The sequence below is a fragment of the Sus scrofa genome, chromosome 16 (assembly GCF_054392235.1).
Source record: "Sus scrofa isolate SSC_HxYL_T2T_F1_AM1 chromosome 16, Sscrofa_HxYL_maternal_Yorkshire_Landrace_v2.0, whole genome shotgun sequence".
NCBI lineage: Eukaryota > Metazoa > Chordata > Mammalia > Artiodactyla > Suidae > Sus > Sus scrofa.
In genome coordinates this window covers 20,626,675-20,650,686 of record NC_139398.1, presented here as the reverse complement: position 1 = coordinate 20,650,686, position 24,012 = coordinate 20,626,675, and the positions used below count along the sequence as shown (strand labels likewise).

General features: G+C 35.4%; 1 protein-coding gene across 20 annotated transcripts in view; it reads left to right on the top strand.

Annotated features, from left to right (window-relative positions):
- The window catches only part of CDH18 (cadherin 18), a 1,020,178-nt gene that overhangs the window by 520,327 nt on the left and 475,839 nt on the right, over positions 1–24,012 (top strand). For 6 of the 20 annotated variants that reach the window (XM_021076970.2, XM_021076968.2, XM_021076963.2 and 3 more), the window contains exon 1: positions 17,175–17,303. The exons of the other annotated variants lie outside the window; for them this stretch is intronic. The gene's annotated coding sequence lies outside the window, so the exon portion shown is untranslated. Of the gene's footprint in view, positions 1–17,174; positions 17,304–24,012 lie in introns of those variants that run through there. 20 annotated transcript variants of the gene reach the window in all.

Below are 24,012 nucleotides of genomic sequence, written 5' to 3'. Positions count from 1 at the left end.
CCTTCAACCATCTATTTTCTCCTTTAGTTCTCTTAGTTGATGCTGTAAGCTTAAAAAAAAGTATTTTTTGATTTCCCCAATCTAGTTGCTCTCTATTGAAGTCTTTCTTTCCCTTTATAAAGAACGTATGTATTTATCTACATTCAGTCTTGCCGCTCCAATTTTGCTTGTCATGTTATTACTTTGTGTGTTAAGTTACTTGGGTTTACATTGATTTCACATCTAAACTTTCCATGCTTTTTGAGTTTATTAAAAGGACAAGTCAATAGTTCCGTCCATTTGTGAAAGCCTTTGTCTTTGAAGTTGTTGCTCAAGAAACCATCTTCCAAGTGTCAAGGTCTAATAGTAATTTTGAAACTTGTCGAATAATAATAAATTAATTGAAGGCTTTTAAATATCCTGATGCTTTGGTGTATACCTTGAGGTATCTGATTTAAGTGGTATAGGGAGTCCCAAGATTAGTCTTATAATCAAGAAAGAATAACTTAATGATTACTTTGTCTGGATCTCTTCTGTAACCATTATTTCTTGATATCTTATGACAGTGTCTTCCTTATATTTCATTCTTTTTCATTTGGCTATAGTATGACCTTAAAATATATAGGACTGGTTAAATTCCTCACTTTCTGATGTTCAAATAAGTGTTCTTGCCATTATTTTTGATCATATGGAATACTAGATTCAAACATCTGTTTCAGATAGGCTCTGCTCTCTCCTAATACTTATACTGCTGGTGAGAAGTCTAATGTCAATAAAGTTTTCAGTCCTTAATAGATAATCTACTTTATTGTTTTGTTTTGTTTCTATCTGAAACTCTTTAGAATTTTTTCTTTATTCTGGCATTTTAAAATTTCACCATAAATTTTCAGGTGTATTTTCAAAAATATTTGCACTTAGAATTTTTTTCTTCCAGTTTTATTAAGACATATTTGACATATGGAACTGTGTAAATTTAAGGTGTTACAGTATAATTATTTGACTTACATACATCATGAAATGATTACCAAAGTAAGTTGAGTAAATATCCATCATCTCATATAGATAAAAATTAAAGGAAAAGAATATCTTGTGATGAAAACTCAGGATTTACTCTCTTAACTTCCATATATAATATACAACTGTGTTAATTATACTTAAGTTCTACACAGTATTCCTAGTACTTATTTATCTTATAACTGATAGTTTGTACCTTTTTGACTACTTTCATCCTATTCCTCTTCCCCATATGCCCACCTCTGGTTTCTGCAAATTTGTTTGATCTCTTTATTATGAGTTTGTATGTATGTGTGTGTGTTTGATGTATAATTACTTACAACACTGTGTTAAAATTCCTGGTCCACAACAGAGTTATTTGATATTTCTATAAATTTCAAAATGATCATTATGATAAGTCTCGTTACCAACTGTCATCATACAAAGTTATTACAAAATTTTTGACTATATTCCCCACACTGTACATTTCATCCCTGTGGTTCATTATTTCATAACTAGAAATCTGTACCTCTTAATCTCTTTCACTTATTTTTCTTATCCCCTACCCACATCATCTCTGGCAACATCTTTCCTATTCTCTGTATCTGCAACTGTGTTTCTATTTTGTCTGATCATTTGTTTTTGTTTTTAGTTTCCACCATATCACTGAAATTATACAGTATTTGTCTTTGTCTTTTTGACTTATTTCACTTAGCATAATACCCACAATCATGCATATTGTCACAAATGGCAAGATTTCTTGCTTTTTTATGGCTGAGTAATATTCTGGCCACTTAGGTTGCCTTTATGTCTTGGGTATTGTAAATAATGTTACAATGAACATAGGGGTACATATATTTTTCCTAATTAGTGTTTTTTTTTTTTTTTTGGAAAAAAATCTAGGATCTTAATTGCTGGTTTGTATGGTAATCTATTTTTAAAATTTTTGAGGAACCTCCATAGTCTTTTCCACAGTGGCTGAACCAAATTACATTCCTATTGACAGTGCCAGGAGGGTTTCTTTTTCTCCACATTATCACCAACACTTAATATTTATTTTCTTTTTGAAAATAACTATTCTGACAGGTGTCAGGTGATATCTCATTGTGGTTGATTTGCATTTCTCTGATGATTAAAGATATTGAACGTCTTTTCATGTGCCTATTGGCCATCTGAATATATTCTTTGGAAAATTGTCTTGGGTCCTCTGTGCATTTTTTAAATTGGATTTTTTTGATGTTGAATTATATTATTTGTATATTTTGGATATTCATTCCTTATCAGATGTATTATTTGTAAATATATTCTCCCATTCAGTAGGTGGCCTTTTTGTTTTGATGATAATTTCCTTCATTGTACAAAAGCTTTTTGGTTTGATATAGTCCCATTTACCTATTTTTGTTTTTGTTTTCCTTGCCTGAGGTGACATTTCCAAAAACTGTTTCTAAGACCAGTGTCAAAGATTTTACTGCCTATGTTAGAAGTATTACCATTTAAGTCTTTAATCCATTTTGAACTTACTTTTGTGCTTGGTGCAAGAGAGTAGTCCAGTGTTGTGTTGGGAAAGTTCAACAGCTATATGCAAAAGAATCATTTGCTGAAGAGGCTTTCTTTTCTCCATTGTAAATTCCTCTTTTGTTATAGATTAATTGACCATATGTGTTTGTCTATTTCTGACTTTTTTTTTCTGTTCCATTTATCTATATGTCAGTGTCTGTGCTGATACTATACTGTTTCAATTACTATAGCTGTGTAGTATAGTTAGAAACCAAGGAGTATACCTTCAGCTGTCTGCTTTCTTAAGATTGTTTTGGGTATTCAGGGTCTGTTGTGTTTCTGTACACATTTTAAAACTATTTGTTCTAGGTCTTCAAAAAATGTCATTGACATTTTGATAGGGATTGCATTGAATCTGTAGATTGCTTTGGGTAGTATGGTCATTTTAATATTTCTAATCCTTCCAGTCCATGAGCATGGTATACCTTTCCATCATTTGTGATGTCTTCAGTTACTTTCATCAACGTCTTAATTTTTATGAGTACAAATCATTTATCTCCTTAGATTTACTCCTAGATATTTTATTCTTTTTGAGGCAAATGTAAACCAAACTGTTTTCTTAATTTCTCTTTCTGATTTTCATTTAGAATTTAATTAACTATTTCTACCTAAACATTTGTGTTTTTCCTGAATCACAGGGCAATTTTATTTACCCTTCAAATTATTTTTCTTTTGGTTTTTTTGGGGGGGCTTTTTTTGGTAAACTCTTTTTAGACAGTGGAATTTGATATATGATCTGTTCATTTTTATGCTGATATGGTCTATGTTGTCACTTTTTTTTTTCTTTCTTTTTTTCAGCTGCCCCAAGGCATGTGGAGTTCTTGCTACAGGGATCAGATGTGAGCCACAGTTGCAACCTACACCATAGCTATGGCAATGCCAATCCTTTAACCCAGTGTTCTAGGCTAGGGATCAGACTGCATCCTGGCCGTGCAGAGACAGTGCCAGTCCCATTGTGCCACCGTGGGAACTCCTGCAGTCATTTCCTGAATGTGACAAATTTTTCAGGCTTTTTCTTCTAGATGATCAATGTATTCTTTAATACAGCCATTCTAGTAACAAGCCCAACTATTTTTTTTAAGTTTTTAAGTGTATTCTACCCCAATATGTGATCTATTTCTTTTCAATGTTACTACTCATCCCATCTTCGATTTTCTTATTTCTGATTGGTGGTTTCCCTCAAATTCTTCCTAATTCCTGATAGTCTATGCATATTTATAAAAATAAAGTTTATTAATGTAAAAACCTTTAGGCTACCATACAATTAAGTGTTTTTTTCTAATCTACATCTTTATAGGGAAGACTGACTGAAATAATTATGTAAGTTAAAGAAGATGGATATTCAGGCCTTCCTTTAGTTTGCATGTATGTGAAGAAAGCAAGGAGATGGGCCAAGGACATGCCCAGTTTCATAAATAGGATTTAATTCTGATGTAATAGTTACTCTGTTTTTGTTTAGTTTTTTGTTTTTTGTTTGTGTGTGTGTAACAGGGGATACCTTAGGAGGCTGTTGTTGGAGTCCTAGTGAGAGAGGATAGTAGCTTGGACTAATGATTTACTAAAAGGCAATTCAACCAGATTCTGAACATGTTGTGGACTTGATGGATTAGAAGATCAAAAGTGTGAAATCAAGAACAATACTAAGCATATCAGATTAAGAGCAAAAGCAAAGGGGTTGACCTTAGGTAAAAGTAGACCTATAACTAATATGAGGAAAGATTAAGTATATGAGACAGAATATTAGATGCATATATTTTGCTGGAGTTTCAGACAAAAGGAAGTAGTTATTTTGTTTCTCTTTTTAAATGGAATTGATATAAGGTCACAGAACAGAGAAATGTAGGATAAATATGAGAAAAGATATTTAGAAATGGTTATCTTAGAGAATTTTTAAAAAGTTTAAAAATACAGTACAATACCTCAGAAAAATTTTGTCCACTTGAGGTCAGAGTTTTAAATTTAAAGACAGTCAATTTATAAGGCAGTATATTTATCCAGAATTAAAGCTATAATATAAAATGCTTATTTTCATCTTCAATCACAACCATCCAGTGCACAATTACACAAGGCCACATACTGATATTTATACATGTTGCAATTTTCATAAAAGTTTGCTAATTTTCGTTATTTTTATTGTCTTGAGTTACCTTTTCAACTTATTACACATTGAAAAAAAAATGTTGAATACTTTACAGTGGTGTTAATACACATTCATCTTTCTTTCCATATCCTAATATATAGTTATTATAAATGATTTGGGACAAAAATCAAACTTAGGAAGAAGCAACATTGAAAGTGTCCTAAAATAATTAAGTTAATGATAATAAATTTCAAAGTAAATGGTGATGACTTTGCAGGAAATGCACCCAACAAGTGAATTTCGTCTTTTTGCTTGTGTTCCTTTTCAGACTTTTTCTCTATTTCGCATGCTCACTGATGTGCTCCATGTGTTCTGTGATTGGCAAACCAATCCCCTTTATCTCTGAGCTCTGATTTTTTTCCTCTGGAACTCTGAAATAGAGAAAATCTATATCTTCCCTGAACAGATTGTGGATGGCAGCAGATCCCTTCTTTAGTCCTGCCTTTCACTTTTCAGAGATGTAGGTAATCTCAATAGCACAAGATGTCAACAAATGAACCATGTTGCTATCAGCCCAAATCATACCCTAGTTTTCTTTTGTAATGTTTCTCTTCTTTGTTAGTCACTTTTAACTTGGTGACATTTAGGAAGATGCTATTTGTATGTGTGACTTTGGTAAAATAAAATTAACTGAAGACTTGTTCAGCTGAACACAACTGAAGGGTTGTGTGTACTTTCATAACAAATTGCCTGAGTATGAACTATGATACCAGGTACTATAATGGGTGACATACACAAAATTATCTCCTTCAACATATGTAATCATCACTTCTCCTCCAGAAATGTGTTCTTGGACCATCAAAAGATGAACAGACTGAAAGCCAGTGCTTATCAATGTCAACACACTAAATGGCAGTGCCAGAATTTTACCCAACTTAGTCTCTACCTAAAATCTAAGCACCTGAAAAATAAATAAATAAATAAATAAATAAATCTAAGCATTTGTTTTCAGGTTTCCTTGAAAAAAATGGCATATGGATCTTATAGTAAAGAAGTCCATTACATAATATATTCAGCAAAGTTCTAAGGGAGATTCAGAAATGGTTGATTGAATAGGGACAATGCTATTTTAATATAAAAGTTGTATCATTGGAATCCTCTTCTGTGCAGAGTAAAATTAAAAGTGTAGCCAAAATGCGCTAGAAAGATTTATTGGACTTAGGAAAGGTTCTTGCTTGAAGAATATCATAAGAAATTCTTCAATGTCAATAACAGCTAGTTAGTAACAATAAGCAGAACATATGGTTAGGGACAATATGTTTAAACTTGTCAACTGTAATACACGAATATTGGCAGCTTGAGGAATCTTTAGATAGGCAGAGAAGAGCAATGATAGTTCCTTTCTGGCAATGACTTGAGGCTTACATATACGTTTTAAGAAGACTGCAATATTCTGGTAATAACAGTACCTATAGTTTAATGTGTTTACTCTAAGGGCTGAATAATGAGCAAAGCAATGAACTTAAAGCCTGAATTTTCACTGCTCTCCTTAGCTTGTCATATAATTCTCACAGCCTATGGTGACCAAAAACACTGGGCTTATACAACACATAGAGAAATTACTTCAGCATACCACACACTATTGACTTGGAGTACTAAAGGAAAAGAGTAATAATACCATAAGGAACCCTGAGATATGGGTAAATAAAATCGCTTTTGATCTTGCCACTCTTCCTAGAGTCCCAAATTAACTCTGGCAATATGAAATTTATTTTGGATGCACATTTCTAGAAAATACTTTGGAGACACTGTTCTTTTTTTAGATTGTTCTGTTCTTTATGGGGTTGATGGCCTCCATAAATTTTTGTGTGAGTTAAAAATAATCAAGCTTTCCCGTGATAATCCAAGGTAATAACATAAATAACCTTCAATATATAGCAACTACGCTTACTGTTGTGCACTCAAACACACCTACACCTACATTCAGGATAAGAGAAGATGATAGAGTTCACATTTCAATTGCTTTCAATATAATTTCTTACTTGATGATTAATTATACATGTGCACTATTTAGAAACCCTTTTATAAACAACTTCAGATAAACAAAGAAATAAATGGTATAAAGTGTAATCACACATTCTCAAATGAAGAACAAGTTTCTCCTGCATTAAAGTTTTAAAAATTTTATAACGTTTTATTTGCCAATTTTGCATGCTGTAGACTATGCCAATCTCTACTGAGTTAATTTGATCTATTCTTAGTTTTTCCAAGGTAACCACACTTATGAAGTTTCCAACTTTTACATCATCAGCTTTTGTACATATGAGAAAAGTTTCATTTACCAGTGATATACAATTGAATTTACTTCCGCTTTGATCTTTATGATTTCTTTCTTTCCACTAACTTTGAGTTTTGTTGTTCTTTTTTTAGAGTCTAGAAAAAAAATAGAAAAGTTAGGTTGTTTATTCAAGAACTGATATTTTTAAATATCTATTTGAGTTTTAGCAGTTTTTTCAAAAATCTCTTCTGAATTCTTTACAGTCTTTCTCTTCTCTCCTCTCAAATCCCTTCCTTCCCCTCTCCTTCTCTCTCTCACCCTATTATTTCTGTACCATTGGTCCTGTCAAAATTTCTCTTGTCCTTTAGGTGCTGTAACAGCTTTTATCACTAGTGTTATTTTCTGTATATTACTCATAAAATTTTGTCTTTCGCTCAAAACTCTTTCCCAAGCTGCTGTTTCATGTTGCCAAGTGACTCTTGTGTAACTCATGATGCCTAGCTAACACCTCAATATCAGCATATTCCAATCTGAGTCTATAATATTTCCTAACCAGATATGATTCTTTCTTCCTCCTACTAACAAAAGTGTCATTTTTTTCTCAGGACTGAGATTAAAAACTCTGATTCATTCCTAGCCACATCATGCTACAGTTAATTATTTCTATAAATATCTATATAGTATATGTGCCTTACTCTTTTATTATACCAAGTGAAAGGTGTTTATTATATCCTTCTGGATTATAACTATAAATTAGCAAAAGCTTTATCATCCTGCAATTCAACACACAGAGTGATAATCAACCATTTTGTATTCAACCAATATAGTTTGATTATTAAGTCTTAGAAAATGTGGACAAGTATCCCCAGCAGACCAATTCTTTCCTTACACAGGGCTCCTGTTCTGACCTCTCTGTTCCTACATTTAAAGTAAAAAAGCTGTCACAATGGCATAGAAGCTAAGCCCTGATGGTAACTGACAGTCATCCTACCTGCCTAATTAGCAAAAGTTTAGGCAAGAGATGATGATGGGATATGATAGACTATATAAAGAGAAAGAACTTGAGATAGAGCTCAATGGATGGCTTGAGGATTATTAATAAAGCAAGGTGAATTGAATTTGATTTATTGGGTTAATCATAGTGGTGAGGAAGACTGTTTAATGAGCATGCAACCTCTGGAGTCATACAAGCTCCCACATTCAGGAAGCCCCCAGGTTTAGTTTAATGGCTTCTTGTGGCCATTTTGAAAATCTTCATGTATAACAAATCCACATATTTTCATTTTTCACCCATCATCAAATTGTACAGCCAGTCATGGAAGTGAGGACAAGAAAAACATCAAAACTAATTTCAGGATTCTATTCAGACTATTTTTTGTGTGTTTGTGTGTGTGTGTATATTTTATCAACTTCATTCTCTAACCCCAGTTCAAACAAGTGGTATTGAAAGTAATTTATCAATTTCTTACACTATGAAAAATGCTGTCCATATATCTTTTAGAATCTATGGCACTGCATTACATTTTACTGGTTTCTTTTTCTTTTCTTCCTTTTTTTTAGCTTAAAGCCAGGGAATCTGCCTTACTTTATATTTATCAATTGAACTTTCTATATGATACTCTATATGTATTTTCTGAATAAATCTATTCATGCACACATATATACTTATATATTTACATTCATGTAAATGTATATGTGTATAAGTGTATGCATATACATATGGGTTTATATATAAGAATATATAAAGTTTTAAACATAAATTTATAAGTATATTGTATACCCACATTCTTGGCTAAATGTTAAGAAGTATAGAAACTTGTGTTCAACTCAGTTTTGTAAATGTCTTCTGATCATTAACACAATTTAAGTCCATTATAGTCTCAATTAGCAATAACATGCTAAGGAAAGGATACAGACAGAAGATTATGAGACGAAAACAAGGAAACAGTCAATAAACATTCTAGTAATCACATGAATAGAAACTAAAACAATGAGATAATTTTCAGCCATTGAATAAGCAAATTGGAAAAAGAAATGTTCTTGCTCAGAAATAGTGAGGAAGCAATTAATCTTTTACTCTTTTCTAATGGTGTTGGGAGCAATAACATAATCATCTGTGTTTAAAAAATAGTCACAAATTTTACTTAGTAGTTGCATGTCCAGAAGTCTATTCAAGTGCAGTAGTCAGAGATCCAGGAGAAGATCTGTTGAGGTATTATTGATAATATCCAAAACTTGGAAACAACATCAATGTTCAATGGCAGGAAAGAGATTTAGGTATATCACATATATGCTTTGAATATAATGCTGTATTTTGTTGAAAATATTTAATAAGTGCTTTTAATCCTATAGAAAAATCTGATACATTAAATTAAGCCTGGGAACAGTTGATTCCTAGATACAACCACCACCCTACGCCACAGGCACAGCAATGCCAAATCCAAGCTACATCTGCAAATTACACCACAACTCATGGCAACACCAGATTCTTAACCCACTGAGTGAGGCCAGGGATCTAACTCATATCTTCGTGGATGCTAGTTGGGTTCATTTCCACTGAGCCAAAATGGGAGCTCCTGATACATTAAAATTTAAATGTAAGATCTATGCATTAGTTTTCAAGGTGTTTTATAAGAGATTCTTAGGGAAAACATTAATGATAGTAAGTTTAAGAGTTAATGTATACCACTGCCTCTCTGGGGTAGCCACAAATGTACATTAGCAAATTAAATCTTGTCCTACAAATATCAGAGTTTTGGTCAACCAGAGTTCTGATTAATTGAACATTAAGAAACCCTTGTTTTTCAACTTAAACAACTTGATATCGAAAAAGCCAACAACCCAATTGAGAAAATGGGCAGAAGACCTGAATTGACATTTCTCCAAGGAAGATATATAGATGGCCAAAAAGCACATGGAAAAATGCTCAACATCCCTGATTTTTAGAGAAATGCAAAACTACCACAAGATACCACCTCACACTGGTCAGAATGACCATCATTAATATGTCCACAAATAACAAATGCTGGAGAGGGTATGGAGAAAAGGGAACCCTCCTGCACTGTTGGTGGGAATGTAAGTTGGTACAACCACCATGGAAAAACAGTATGGAGGTACCTTAGAAAACTATACATAGAACTAGCATATGACCCAGCAATCACACTCTTGGGCATATATCTGGGCAAAAGTTTGCTTGAAAAAGACACATGCATGCACATGGTCATTGCAGCACTATTCACAATAGCCAAGACATGGAAACAACCCAAATGTCCATCAACAGATGATTGGATCAGGAAGATGTGGGGTATATATATATATACACACACACACATACATACAATGGAATACTACTCAGCCATTAAAAAGAACAATTATTTGCAGCAACACCGATGGAACTAGAGACTCTCATCCTGAGTGAAGTAAGTCAGAAAGAGACAAATACCATATGATATCACTTATATCTAGAATCTAATATATGGCACAAATGAACAATTCCACAGGAAAGAAAATCATGGACTTGGAGAATAGACTTATGGTTGCCAAGCGGGAGGGAGTGGGATGGATGGGATGCTTGCCTTTGGAATGGATTATCAATGAGATCCTGCTGTGTAGCACTAGGAACTATGTCTAGCCACTTGTGCTGGAGCATGGTAATGTGAGAAAAAAGACTGTATACATGTATGTGTAACTGGGTCACCGTGCTGTACAGTGGAAAATTGACAGAAAACTGTAAACCAGCTATAATGGAAAAAAATAAAAATCATTATATATGTATAAAAAAGAGACCCTTGTTTTTATAGATTGAGGTTGTGAAATGATTTTTAAATATTTGTCTCTTCTGGTATTATAAATATTATATGCTGTATACAATGTAATATTTCTTTGATAGTTAAGAATCTTACAAAACTTCAGGGTCACTGAAATGGCAGTTTTCATTATATAACACTAGGAAGATAAATACAGATATGGGAGGTTGAACTGAGTGAGTGCTGTCTCCAGGACATTGCATGGAAGCTATGTTTTCTCTTTTAATAAAAAGCTCTTGGGTAAGAGGTTTTTTTTATTTCTGATTTGCCTTTTTCTGCTAAAAAATGAAGTGTAGAAATCAAATATGATTGATTTAATGAATACTTAACTGGGCACTACCAATTGGGATTCAACTAACCTTTTTTAAGTCTTTTATGTGCGAAGGACTATGCTAGACCCTTTTGTATGTGTAAAACTCTTCAAAGATTGCAAAAGCTCCATGCAAAGTGAAGGCAGTTCCTCAAATTACAGGGAAGGTAGCATGTTCAGAGAGTAAAACAAGCTGGTTAAGCAACTCTATATTTAATATTAGTGGTAGATGGATGGCTTAATCTTAGGTCTCCAGTTTCCAGAGTAGAGTTGTCTCCATTACAACAAGCAACATTTACATGTACCATGTACCACATGTTCATTTGTATCTAGCAATCAATTAGGAGACAGAAAGGCAAAAGTATAATAAGGGAAGCAAGTTTATGTGCAAGGTACTATATGCCCAGTAATTTTCTAAGCATATTATGTATTATGACATATTTAATCTTCTGGAAGGTTAAGAGATAGGTAATAGAACTTTTTACTAAAGAAAATAAGTACATATAATATAATGATGTAGCTTCCTAAATGTATTTGTTTCCAGATTCTGTGTTCTTAATGACTATGCTCTGTTGCCTCCAGCTATAACACAGTTTGTTAAATGAGATATTGAAAGACTCATTTTTAATTAATTTATTTTGTCTTTCATCTTTTTAGGGCTGCACCTACAGCATATGGAGGTTCCCAGGCTCAGGATCTGCTGCCAGCCTATGCCAGAGCCACAGCAATGCCAGATCCAAGCCATGTCTGCGACCTACACCACAGCTCATGGCAATGCCAGATCCTTAACCCACTGAGTGAGGCCAGGGATCAAACCCACGTCCTCACGGTTCCTTGTCAGATTCGTTTCTGCAGCACCACGACGGGCGTTCGTTATTGACAGACTCTTAAAAGCATTTTAAAACAAAAATGTAGAGACAAGCCAAACCTATTGGAGCAAAGTGTTTACTTAGAAAAGGTGATCTGTGTTCTGACCCATGGAGGATGGGTAAGGTAGAACCAAGGTACAGGGGAAGAAAAGAGTGGAGGTTATCTAAGGACTGAGGGAGAGGGAAGAGTTAGAGGTTATTAGTTTTGTCAACTGAATGAATATATAATGTTACAGCTCACAAAAATATGAATTAACTTAAAAGGACCAGAATTAGCTATAGCTAAGTCTTCTTGAATGCAATATTCCTGATATATTCTCAATATTTTAGAGTTAAGATAATCATCATGCCCATTTTGATGCTTTGATTTTATGAAGGATACCCGTTGACATTTACATTTTTGATGGGCATATCACATAATTGCTTCATACTAAAACTATTGTCAGTAGGAATCTCAGAGATCTCATTCATAAGTTTTCATTCAAAGACCTGTCTCTGCTGCCATATTTTTAATACAATCGTACTTTTGGACTCAGCCTTAGTATTTCTTCTTTGTTAGGTGTGAGGTAACTTTTAGGTTTTCAAGACCCCTTACTTTTTTTTCCCAGGTCTTCATCCAAATCTGCTGACTTCTTGTGTAAAATGCATATGGGTGGCTTCAGTGTTCATAGCACTGAACATGGGTAATGTTTAATACGGGTATTAAAAAAAACCCATAATTCTACCTGAAGTTAAAATTCTGCAGCTTACTACTAGAAACTTTGCTTTAGAAAAGAACCTCCACATTTCTAAACATAAGAGAATGGGACCTTAACCTACTGCTACACTGAATAATTGTACTAAAATTCTCCATGTGGACTCCAATGAAATCATGAAAAAAGGTAATGACGTATAGCGAGATCATATCATATGTTTCCCCTATTTCCTGTCTAGCATGTCTGTCAGAGAAAGAAATTGGATTATTTTGAAATGACTTTTCAAATGTGATATAGACTCATGTGACCCCACTATTTTCTTTCCATCCTGGTCTACTCATCTCTTAAAAAATCTCCTGGAGTTCCCGTCGTGGCACAGTGGTTAACGAATCTGACTAGGAACCATGAGGTTGCGGGTTCGATCCCTGGCCTTGCTCAGTGGGTTAAGGATCCAGTGTGCTGTGAGCTGTGAGGTAGGTTGCAGATGCGGCTTGGATCCCGCGTTGCTGTGGCTCTGACATAGGCCAGTGGCTACAGCTCCCATTTGACCCCTAGCCTGGGAACCTCCATATGCCGTGGGAGTGGCACTAGAAAAGGCAAAAAGACAAAAAAAAAAAAAAAAAAAATCTCCTTACTGGCCAGTTTTCACATTTAGTTCAATTATTCCTAATTTGTAAACTCCATGTTCCATCATGTTTCAAAAGTTTGGAAAACATTTGCTTGTCACTGTTTTATTTTTACTAAATCTTCAAAGTTTACCAATTTTTTTGAGATATTTTTTAAAATTCTGGCATGTACTTTATGTAACCTTTGTCCAAGAATTAATCACTTAAAACTAGGATCTATTAGTAAATTTTCACTTATCTTGGGTCCCAGTGTCTTTATTTTATCATTTTTAGTTCAACAAGGATCTATTTTATGGAAAATAAAACATTAGGAGTTTTAATTTTCCTTTGTCAATTATCAACAATCTCATTAGAGCCAAACAAGTTCATTTTTTTTTATATTTTACATGTGCTGAAAAATTCATTTATTAGTAGTATGAGTAATTACATAATCTGATCACTTTGTTATTATTATGAGTAATAATTAGATTAATAAATGAGTAAGGGGGGCAATGCTTTTTAAAATTAATTACATATACATTTAACTTTGAAATATTTTTGATCTCGCCTTTTCATTTTCCTTTATCAGTATTTCCCCAGTACTCTGCAATTCCTAATCTGAGTGAGTAAAGGTTAACTTTATTAGGTTATCTTTAAGCATATTCTTAGTGGTAATATTTTTATCACTATAAAACTTCTCTTTTGGAGTCTCATCATGGCTCAGTGGTTAACAAATCTGACTAGGAACCATGAGGTTGCAGGGTCAGTGCCTGGCCTTTCTCAGTGGGTTAAGGATCCCGTGTTGCTGTGAGCTGTGGTGTAGGCCAGCAGCTGCAGGTCTGATTAGACCCCTAGCCTGGGAACCTCCATATACCACAGGAGTGGCCCTAGAAAAAGGCAAAAAGACAAAAATAAACAAACTTCTCATTTATGTTTGTAAAAAAAAATAAGCAATCTGCAATATTTATCACCCAAGCATATAAAATAAATATTTCAAAAAAAAATCATTTATTGCTTCCCGTTTCATCAGCTGTTTTCCTTTACATAATAATCGGATCACTTTTTAATATTATTATTGTAATTTCAATAGTCATTTCAATTAAAATTCAATCATGGCACCACGTTTGTGTAGTTAATTGCTCTAAGTGCCAAATTATAACAAGGGATACATATACATTTAATTTACATTCCTTTATATTTGAAAACATTGCATAGCCTCCTGAATTTCCAGGGTAAAATTGAGCATGAGATGACATCTAAAGAGACAATTTCCTGAGTCTGTCTCTCAGAGAAGGATCACAGTTTAGCATTACAATTTTATCTTTCCAGTTTCTGTAGTCTGACCAGCATCAATCTTGTGTTGGATGCTTCCCTGTCACCAGTGAAAATGATTCTTATAACTCTCCAGTAACAGAAGTGGGGACTTAGGAGCAGAAACGTCCATGCTTTCTGTTTCAGAGATTAGGTCTGTAATAAATTTTGCTGACTGATGCATTGTCCACTTTTTGGAAGTAATCTTTGACATAAGGAGAAAATAAGCACCTGCCTACCACCTAGCTTTCCCCAAGAAGCATGTTCCTCCTGGGTTCACTTACTTTCTCTTTTTTAACCTGAAAGTGTAAGAGGTGAACTAAGTGGCTGACAGGCTTGCTTTTCTAGGGCCAGGGAAAGTTGGTGCAGTAGCAGAAGATCAAAATTCAGAAGCCATTTTAATCCCTTGTACATTTCATCCTTGGGTTTGGGGAAAATCCTGAGCCCTGAAGCTGAGTGCAGTCCCATGTATATAAAGCCTCCCTCGATGAGTGGGTGCTTTTCCTAGAAATGGACTGCATTATTTGGCCATACTGACAGATCCTTCTGCATGTCATCCCACTCTGGAGCAACTGCCTGTCGACTTCTATTACGACCGTCCCCTAGATGTGCTTATTACAGTCTTACCCAGGGAAAACCGCCAAGGAGGGCTAGCCAGAACACACCATTGTCAAGTGTGTCTCTCGGATGCTCAGTGTTGGTGTCTCAGCAAAGGCTTTAGGATCAAAGTGCCAAACATGTTCTTTCATTCAGAGTTAAGCCAAATAAGAGGCTTCTCTAGAAACATCCATCATGTGAATTTTTAAACCACATAACCCCGATAGACCAAAAGTTCCTCTTTATAGCCCCTTTATTTTTCATAACTATTCTTCTCTTTGTGTTCCCAGGGCTTCATCAAAACAGGAAGATTTGAAATGGATTCTTTTCAGTAACCACAAAATGAATATGATTTTCTGATTTTATGTCCAGATATTTTGCAAGGGGAATCTCATTTAAATCAGAAACAGCATGAGAGAAAATATACAAAACACATAATACAACATTGGCTCATTATTTCTCATGCTATTGTTTCCATTTCACTTTTCCCTGAGAGTTTCGATTTCAGAGATTTCCAAATTCTCATTGTCTCCTAACATCTTCCTTAGGAGTAACTGCACACTTAAATGTGCAATTCCTTCTCAATTAGAAATAATCCAATTTGAGGGCTGCTTTGATTGTTTCCGTTGGTTTGTTTAATCATACCCAAACCCCAAACCAAATTAAATCCCACTGCATGTCACATCACTCAAAGATAGTCAAATAAAACTCTAGCTGATTCAAAACATCCCTTCTTTAAAATTACAGTTTTTCATTTCATTTTCTCAGAGACCTTCTGAAGTGAGATTATTCTCCAGATTTTAAAGAGAAGCCTTCCTAGCCTCAGAGAATTGAAACAGTTTAGACAGGTTCTGATACAGAAGAAAGTCTGAGACAGAATTGGAATCCATGTCTCATGGCCTTTAGAGGGCCTCTTCCCTCTATCACACTGTATCTCTTAAGCTTAAGCCTCTCATTCCTTTGAATCTCTGAACCTGAGCATTTATTGTTATCAACTAACCAGAGCAAGTAAGGGTGCCCTCTTAGTGGTTGCAGTGATAGAGAGTCTTGTACAATTCTTAGTATATTTGCCAAATGATCCTTGGAGTAGCCATTCGATATAGATAAACTCCTACACTTGTTTACTACAATATTTTAAACGGGGATACTTTATGTTCTTAGTGAGTGTGGGTGACTGTTGGGAGAAAGGACTAAAGTCGTTTTGCATCAATTGTGCATGTAACCAATCAGGCCTGAAGTCCTTGTTATCAAAAGCTGTGTACATGACAAATCATTTGAATGTATTCTGGAGTAATAACATGTTTGAAGTTATGTGTGTGTGAAAGAGAGTTTTCCTGGCACAAGCAAAGGGGCTAGGAAAGGGCATTGCGGTTCCTGTTCATCTTCGCAAATATACTGCTGACCTCCAAGGGAAAGCTCTATCTCTTTTAAACCCTCCATGCCTTGAGTACTTTGGGGTAAGGTATTAGAGGGCATCACTGAGCTAAATCTCGCGGCTATCACCGGACTATGGATCACTGATGAATGAGCCAGCAGTTGAATGTTTAGCAGGCTGTGACGACTTTGCACGGAAACAGGAAAATTTATTACCAGCCTGCCACCTCAGCGCCTGCCCTGCCTGCTTTTTCTCCCGGTTCCCTCCCGAGGTCTACTCCCAGTCCATCTGACAGTCAAACACTTCTGGCCCCCTTCTCCCCCTCCCTTGCGGAGAACCGAGGGTCTCAACTGGTACGGAGTCCTGGTCGTCATTTTTTTCAGCTCCGATGGAAAGATGAGCCGCCGGTCCGGGCTTTTAATATTTTTAACTGTTTCCATCAATGGCATTGCATTGCACATGACCTTGCCGATGGGGGCCACAGGCTCTCCGTTCTGTGTGCTCTAAGATTTTAGCAGCCCCCAAAGTATGCACGATGGGGGTTAAAAGGGGAAAGAAAAAAAAAAAAAAAGGAAGCAGAGGGAAAGGCGGCAGACGGGAGAGCCAGGAAGGAGAGGAAGGAGGAGAGACAGAGGAGAGGATCAGGCGGACGGGCTCTGCCAGCCAATCACAGGCGCGCTCCGGAGCTGCAGAAGCCGGAGCTGCCGAGCCCAGGGCTCGCAGGCGCGCGGAGCCGAGTCTGGGGCTCTCGGAGGACCGGAGCCGCGGTGCCGGGAGCACCAAGAAAGTCCCCTCTGTGCTTCTCATAAATTAAGTTCCTTTCCACCAGTTAGGGCAAGTCAGCCAAGGTAAGGCTTCAATGAACACCACTTTACTATGGAATGACATTCATATTTTTGTGCAGTGGGGCTGCTCACCCGGTTCTGAGTCAAAACAATATTTGGCGAAATCTTCCTCTCTGGGTTGGTTTCACAGGATCTGCTGCGAAGGGGAAAGTTGGAGTTGATGCTTTGTAAGCCTCATTGCTAGTATAGCTTTTAAAAAAATTTTTTTTCTTATCCAGGAATGTTGCCATAGAGCCTATGGAATGAGTCTTGATAATCCAGCTGGGTCTCTGTTTATGTTTATCTGTGGATGTGCTGTTATCTGCTCTCCCCCTGAAGAAGTTGGAAGGATACTCTGCAAGGCACATTGGCATCGTGGTGGCATCAAAATAAGCTGTCATTTATGTCTCTCTGTCAAAGTGAGGGAAAGCGTTGTCAGCATAGAAACAGGGAATTTGAAATTGAAATTTCCATAGTGCTTTTTAATTATTGCCTTTCCAGTATCCTCTGAAATTACATGATATCTGAGCACTCAAGCTGCAGTAGGGCAAGGCTCATTTTCTTTCTTCTTTTTTCTTTTATGAAACGTTTCTATAAATGCTTATTAAAGCTTAAGATGAAACTTTTTCTTCTTGTAAAGGGCACTATAAATGATGCATGGAAAGGAATTAGGTACCCTTCTGCCATCAGCAAAACACTTTATTTAGTATATGCCCTTATGTTTGCTAACTCTGATTCATTTCTTAACTTCCTGAACCTGATTTGAGTTTAGAACCAACAATGATTTTGTCTTAGTTTTCATATCTAAAAACAAGGTAAAATTATGCATGTGTGTGTGTGTGTGTGTGTGTGTGTGTGTGTTGTGTGTACAGAGGTGGAACTAGGAAAACCTGTCATATGTAACAGGTGAAAAATAAAATTTTATTAGCTAATTATTCAAGTGTCTCCTTATATCAATGCTTGTTGTATTTTAAGTACTTTCAGATTAATCGAGAGTAAATGCCTCTTGCTGTTTCTCTGCTAAAATGAAGAAATGATAAAATAAAAATCTTAGCTGAGATTATTATGGTCTTCAATTTGCTCAGGTGATGGCATCACAGCTTTGAGCTGAGAGAAACAGATCAGAGAAAGATTTTATTATCCAACCAAAAAAAAGGGGGGGGAGGGGAGGGGAAAAAAAAAAGAAACCACCCTACAGGCTCCGACTGTGTTTGGAATCTTTATTTTTCACTTTGGGATCACCCACAGATTTTTCAAAGCAGGGGGCTTTCCTTATGCAGTAATTGTTCTCCTCTGTTTCAGTGGACTTGTCTTATCAGAGAAAACATGTAATCCTAAATCAAGAGTTAGAGGTCCAGACTGGATCTCAGATGCAGCTTGCTGGATATGGGAGGAGGGAGGCAGGATGTGATACTAGTAAAGAATTAGTTCTATAGCCTAACACTCTGGTGGAAGAAACAATTATCATTTGTTACTTTCAAGCCTCCTGTTACATGTTCAATTCCAGGCTTCCTGATAATAAATTAACCAAGTCTAGGTCAACCCATTTCTTCACTTAATAAGGCTTTCATTTAATGGGCCTTGTTAGAGGAGTATTTTATAAACCATAATGATGATGCTTTTTCACAGAGGTAGCTAACTTAAGGGGAGGAAAACATAAAATGATACCAATAGTCAAGTTTGATCTCCTCTCTTGACAACAGTGGGAGGTAGAAAATGAGGATTTGCTCTTTTAGATGCACCAGAATTGCCCACTTAAAGATAACCTCACAGTGAAGGGGAGTTTAGTAGTAGAATGAAGGTAAGTGACAAGGAAACTCAAGATGTAACTCTGTCCAGCAAATGTTGAAAGTAATTAGCTATAGCATGCTTGATAGCAAGCAGTGCTTGATCAAAGTCTACACATTAAGCAGAATGTAAATCATTATTCCTTCTTATGAGCCTGTTTGGATGGATATAGTGGAATCATGAGTTAGTCCAAGTTTATAAATTCTTTAGATGATGGGTGCTATATATAGTAAATATAAAAGACTTTTTTTTTAATTTGGCTTATATAAGCATCATTGTTATGCTTTTTGTTGACTTTTATGATCTATTTAAATACAAACCATATTTTCACAAGTTTGTGCCCCATTTGTCCTGTATTTGACTTGATAATTAGAAGACCTTATGATTAGTATACCTTATATACAGGCAGCCTGATGTAATTGTCCTTTAGACTCTAAACATGCATGCACACTTCTGATCTAGGATAGTATTGAAACCTGGAAAAATCTGCTTATTGCAAGTGCATGTATCTGATGCAATGTAGTTGGTTGAAAAGTGAGAGAAGGAGATTGAGAGATTTAAGAAGAGTGTATGTCCTTTGCTGTTTTATGTTATTTTTTAAAAAAAAAATAAGTAGAAGACTTCAGACTCCTGAATTTGCTCAATTATATGCCTTCCTTGTAGTTGCATTGCACATGTCTATAAAACTATATTCTATATTAGAGCTCCTTAACTTTGGTGCTATTGATATTGTGTGCTATATAATTCTAATGGCGGGAGGGCTTTCATGTTTATTGTAGAATGCCTAGCAGCATCCCCGTTTTCCACCCACTAGATGCCAGTAGCAGCACCCCCAAACTGCCACAACCTCAGATATCTCGAGACATTGTTAACTAATCCCTGGGGAGTTGGGGGACAAAATGTCTCTCCTCTTCCTTTGAAAGTGTCCACGTTTAGTTCAGTTTGGGTGTTCTACAAGGATCCCTCGTCTTTTGCTTTGAACGAATAACAATGTGTAGGTGTTTCATTGGGTCCCTAACACAAAAATGTGGAAGAGCTTATCCATATTATATTTTTCTGTGAACTGAGAGTCTAGGCTCTACTATCATATGCTAAAATTTGTGGGAACAAAAGGAAATAAAAAGTGCAAAGGAAAATGTAGATGTTGAGTCTGAAGACAAATTTCGCTTGAATTTGTTTCTCAGAGGAGCCTTTAATATAGTGAATGAAAGATATGATGCTCTCTACAATTGCTTTTGATATTTTTTCTTGAGTATGTATATGTTTGGGGTGTCAGGGGTATTCACTCTAGTAATTCCATTGTGCTTGGAGTAGTTTATAATGTTTGAAGGTTCAGAAGTAAAAGGGAAGCATTTTGGTTTGAAAAAAATAGTTCTTAACCAGCAGTGATATGTAGCACAATGAGAAAAAAAAAAAAAAAATACCAGGCATAATGGTTTGAAGCCATGACAGAACATGGATCCTGGCTCAGATTACTTATGTCACATGTTACTTATATACATAGGTCATTTTCCCTCATCTGCAAAGGGGGATAAGAATAGGCATGAGAACCAAATAATACAAGCTGTCAAATGGGTTGTAATTGATAAAGATATATACCAATATTGGTAAATTATCATTGTTTCAATTTCTTTGGTGATGTATTTTTTTGAGAACTGACTCAGCAAGCTAAATCTTAGTATTCTAGAGTAGTTCAAAATCATCTGTAAGAAACAGCAGTATTAATTTTTTTTTTTTTCAGAGTTCCCATCATGGCACAGCAGAAACAAATCTGACTAGGAACCGTGGGGTTTCAGGTTCGATCCCTGGCCTTGCTCAGTGGGTTACGGATCCTGTGTGGCTGTGGCTGCGGTATAGGCCAGCAGCTATAGCTCTGATTCGACCCCTAGCCTGGGAACCTCCATATGCCCCTGGTGCAGCCCTGAAAAGAAAAAAAAAAAAAAAAGATTTTTTCTGAGTTCCCACTGTGGCTCAGTGCGTTAAGGATTTGATATTGTCTCTGTGAGGATGTGGGTTTGATCCCTCGCCTCACTCAGTGGGATAAGGATCCGGCATTGCCACAGCTACAATGTAGGCCATAAATGTGGTTCAGATCCAGTGTTGCCATGGCTGTGGCATAGGCTTCATCTGCATCTATGATTCGACCTCTAGCCTGGGAATTTATGCCGCAGGTGCAACCCTAAAAAGAAAAAAAAATTTTTTCATGAATGAAATAGAATATCTTCATTTTGAAATATGTGTTTTATGTTGTGGATGGACCTCAATTTTCTCTCTTATTTCCATCCTTTCCCATGTTATCCACATTTGTGATTTGTTTAAAAATGCAGAAGTAGCACATAGAATACACCTTGAAATTTACTTTTTAACAATACTGTTCTTACCCATTTGATATATATTTTAAGTGACTTTTAAATGAATAAATTAATATGTCTACATGTAATTTTGAAATTAGTAATTTAAACACAGTTATATAGAGATGAATGCATTCCATAAGCAGATGTACACAAAAATATATTTAGATAAAATAAATGCAAGTTGATAAAATCCCCAGCTAATTTTATAGTCTAATCTCTTCCATGTGGGTCTCTAAGCAATTCATGAGTATTTACCAAGAACACTATTAGGCACAGTCCTGATATTTAAATCTAGCTCAGTGTGAGGCATATGCGTGTTCTTGCAATTGTCTCCTTAGGGTAGGATGATTTCAGATTGGTTGATGCCCCTGCCACGTTGAGTGTTATACATCGTGACCACCACATATTATTGTGTAGATGTACTATCCTGCATTTAAGTAATACCCTATTAACTATTTTTAAATGAAGAGTAAAGACAAGACCAGCACAAATTAAATAATTTAGCATTTCTATCGTTGCTGATAGCATTTTGACGTTTAAGTGCAGTACCCGTTCCAAGAATGGATGTCCAGGAAAGTAAGTGGGCAGTGGGGAAATGTAGGAGTGAGTAGAAGAGGAACATTTGGTCTAATGTACCCTGATGTGCCCAGGTATTGCTTCTGTAGATACCAGAAAGTATTCTGATACATAAAGTTCTGTACTGCTGGGTTAGGAACTTAGGAAACTTCTTGGCAGTCTGAGAATAAAAAGAGTTTGATTCCTAAAAGCGTTTGAGTGAAATAGTTGAAAAAGAAATATCTCACTTATCTGAGCTCCCCAGGACTGGCTTATTCAACATTTTACTCACACTGCATGGAATATGATAGATGAATTGCCAGTAAAACGAATTTGGTCTTTGCAGATGCCTCCACTGAAAACAGGAATTTAACTATCATTTCCATTTCATTTTATGTACACGTGGTCATAAGGATCTTCAAATAGATATTTATTGTCATATTTAGGCCTTTAAAGTCAATATGTTTCATCTATATAGCTATGTACAACCCCATGTGACTGGCAATTTCACTTTATCCAATTATTTTCATTCAGTCTACCTGATTGCAAAAGTATTTTAAATAAAAATACCTGTCTAAGTTAAACTCACAGATATCAATGGGATTTAAAAGAAGACAGGATGCCATTTTAACCTACTGAAGCATCATATTACAAATAACTTTTGAAACCAATGCTGGTAAAGGTGTGATAAAACTCTTATTTATAGTTATTCATGGTGAAAGTGAAAATTAATACAACAGTTTTGAGAAACAATTTGCAATCCATTGCCAGAAACAGGAAAAGGCAGATCCTTTTACATGTAACTTCAAGGAGTAAATTACTAGGAAATAAACCAAAGATCCTCAATTGAAGAAACCCCTTAAGAAATGAAAATTAATTGAGGAATTTGAATCTAAATAATCATATATTTATGGAAATTTGTGTAACTATAAATGATACAAAATTTTATGTACATTCTGATTTTAAAAAGGATTTCAAGAAAATCAATTTAGTTGGTACCGCACTTGGGCAAAACTGTGTATCCCTTGAAAATTTCTGTATTGTTTATATTATCCATATTTTAAAAATATGTGTAATTAGTACCTTTCAGCTGCAATGTGTGATATAATTTAAATTAGCCATGAAAATATAAACAGAAGCTATTTTGGTTGTATGCAGTTTTGCTGCTTTTTTAAAGAGCCCACTTATTGGCTGATTGATACAATTTAACTTCTCAAAAAGAGTACATGTATATAACTGAATCACTTTTCTGTACAGTAGAGAGTAACACCCTGTTTTAAATCAACTACAACACTTTTTAATAATTAAAAAAATAGTAAGATTAAATAACTAAGCCATAGTTGAGAAAGCCTGTGTTATTGATTGAAAAGTCAACCAGTTCTAAAAGACTATTCAGTAGGATTTTCAGTTCTGGTGATTGGAATTTGACTTTTTGAAGATTTATTATATTTTTAAAAGAAAAATGAAGCCAAATGAAATATTCAATTCTGTTTTACTATATTAAATTCACTTACGGGGATTATATACTACTTGAGAAAAGAGATGGTAAACAAGGGAACTATATTATTACTTGGAGAACATGATCATTGTTAAGAGAGGAAGAGGAAAGGGGGATGGGGAATAAAATTTTGAAGACATAGGTGGTGGTTTGATGTTTTAGCTGTAATGGCTAGGAATCCCTCACTGAGAAGATGACCTTGGAAGAAGTATGAATATGAACAGTGTTTGATATCGAGAAATCAGATTCTAGGGAAGGTGAAAAGCAAGAACAAAAGTCTCAGAGCAGGGGCTTGCCTGTCTTCTTGGAATAATAGCAAGAAGGCCAGCATATCTGGAGTGAAGTAACAGAAATGGAGCCAAGGAGGAGATATTGTTAGGAGATAATGGAAACGGGATCATGTGTAGATGCTATAAATGTGTCTAAGTACTTCTGGGTTTTTTGTAGATCTGGGGTGGCATTGGATATTCCTGAGCAGAGAAATAACGTGATGTATTTTTTATATCACACAGCAAAGAAGAGTTCAGCGTGAAGGTGA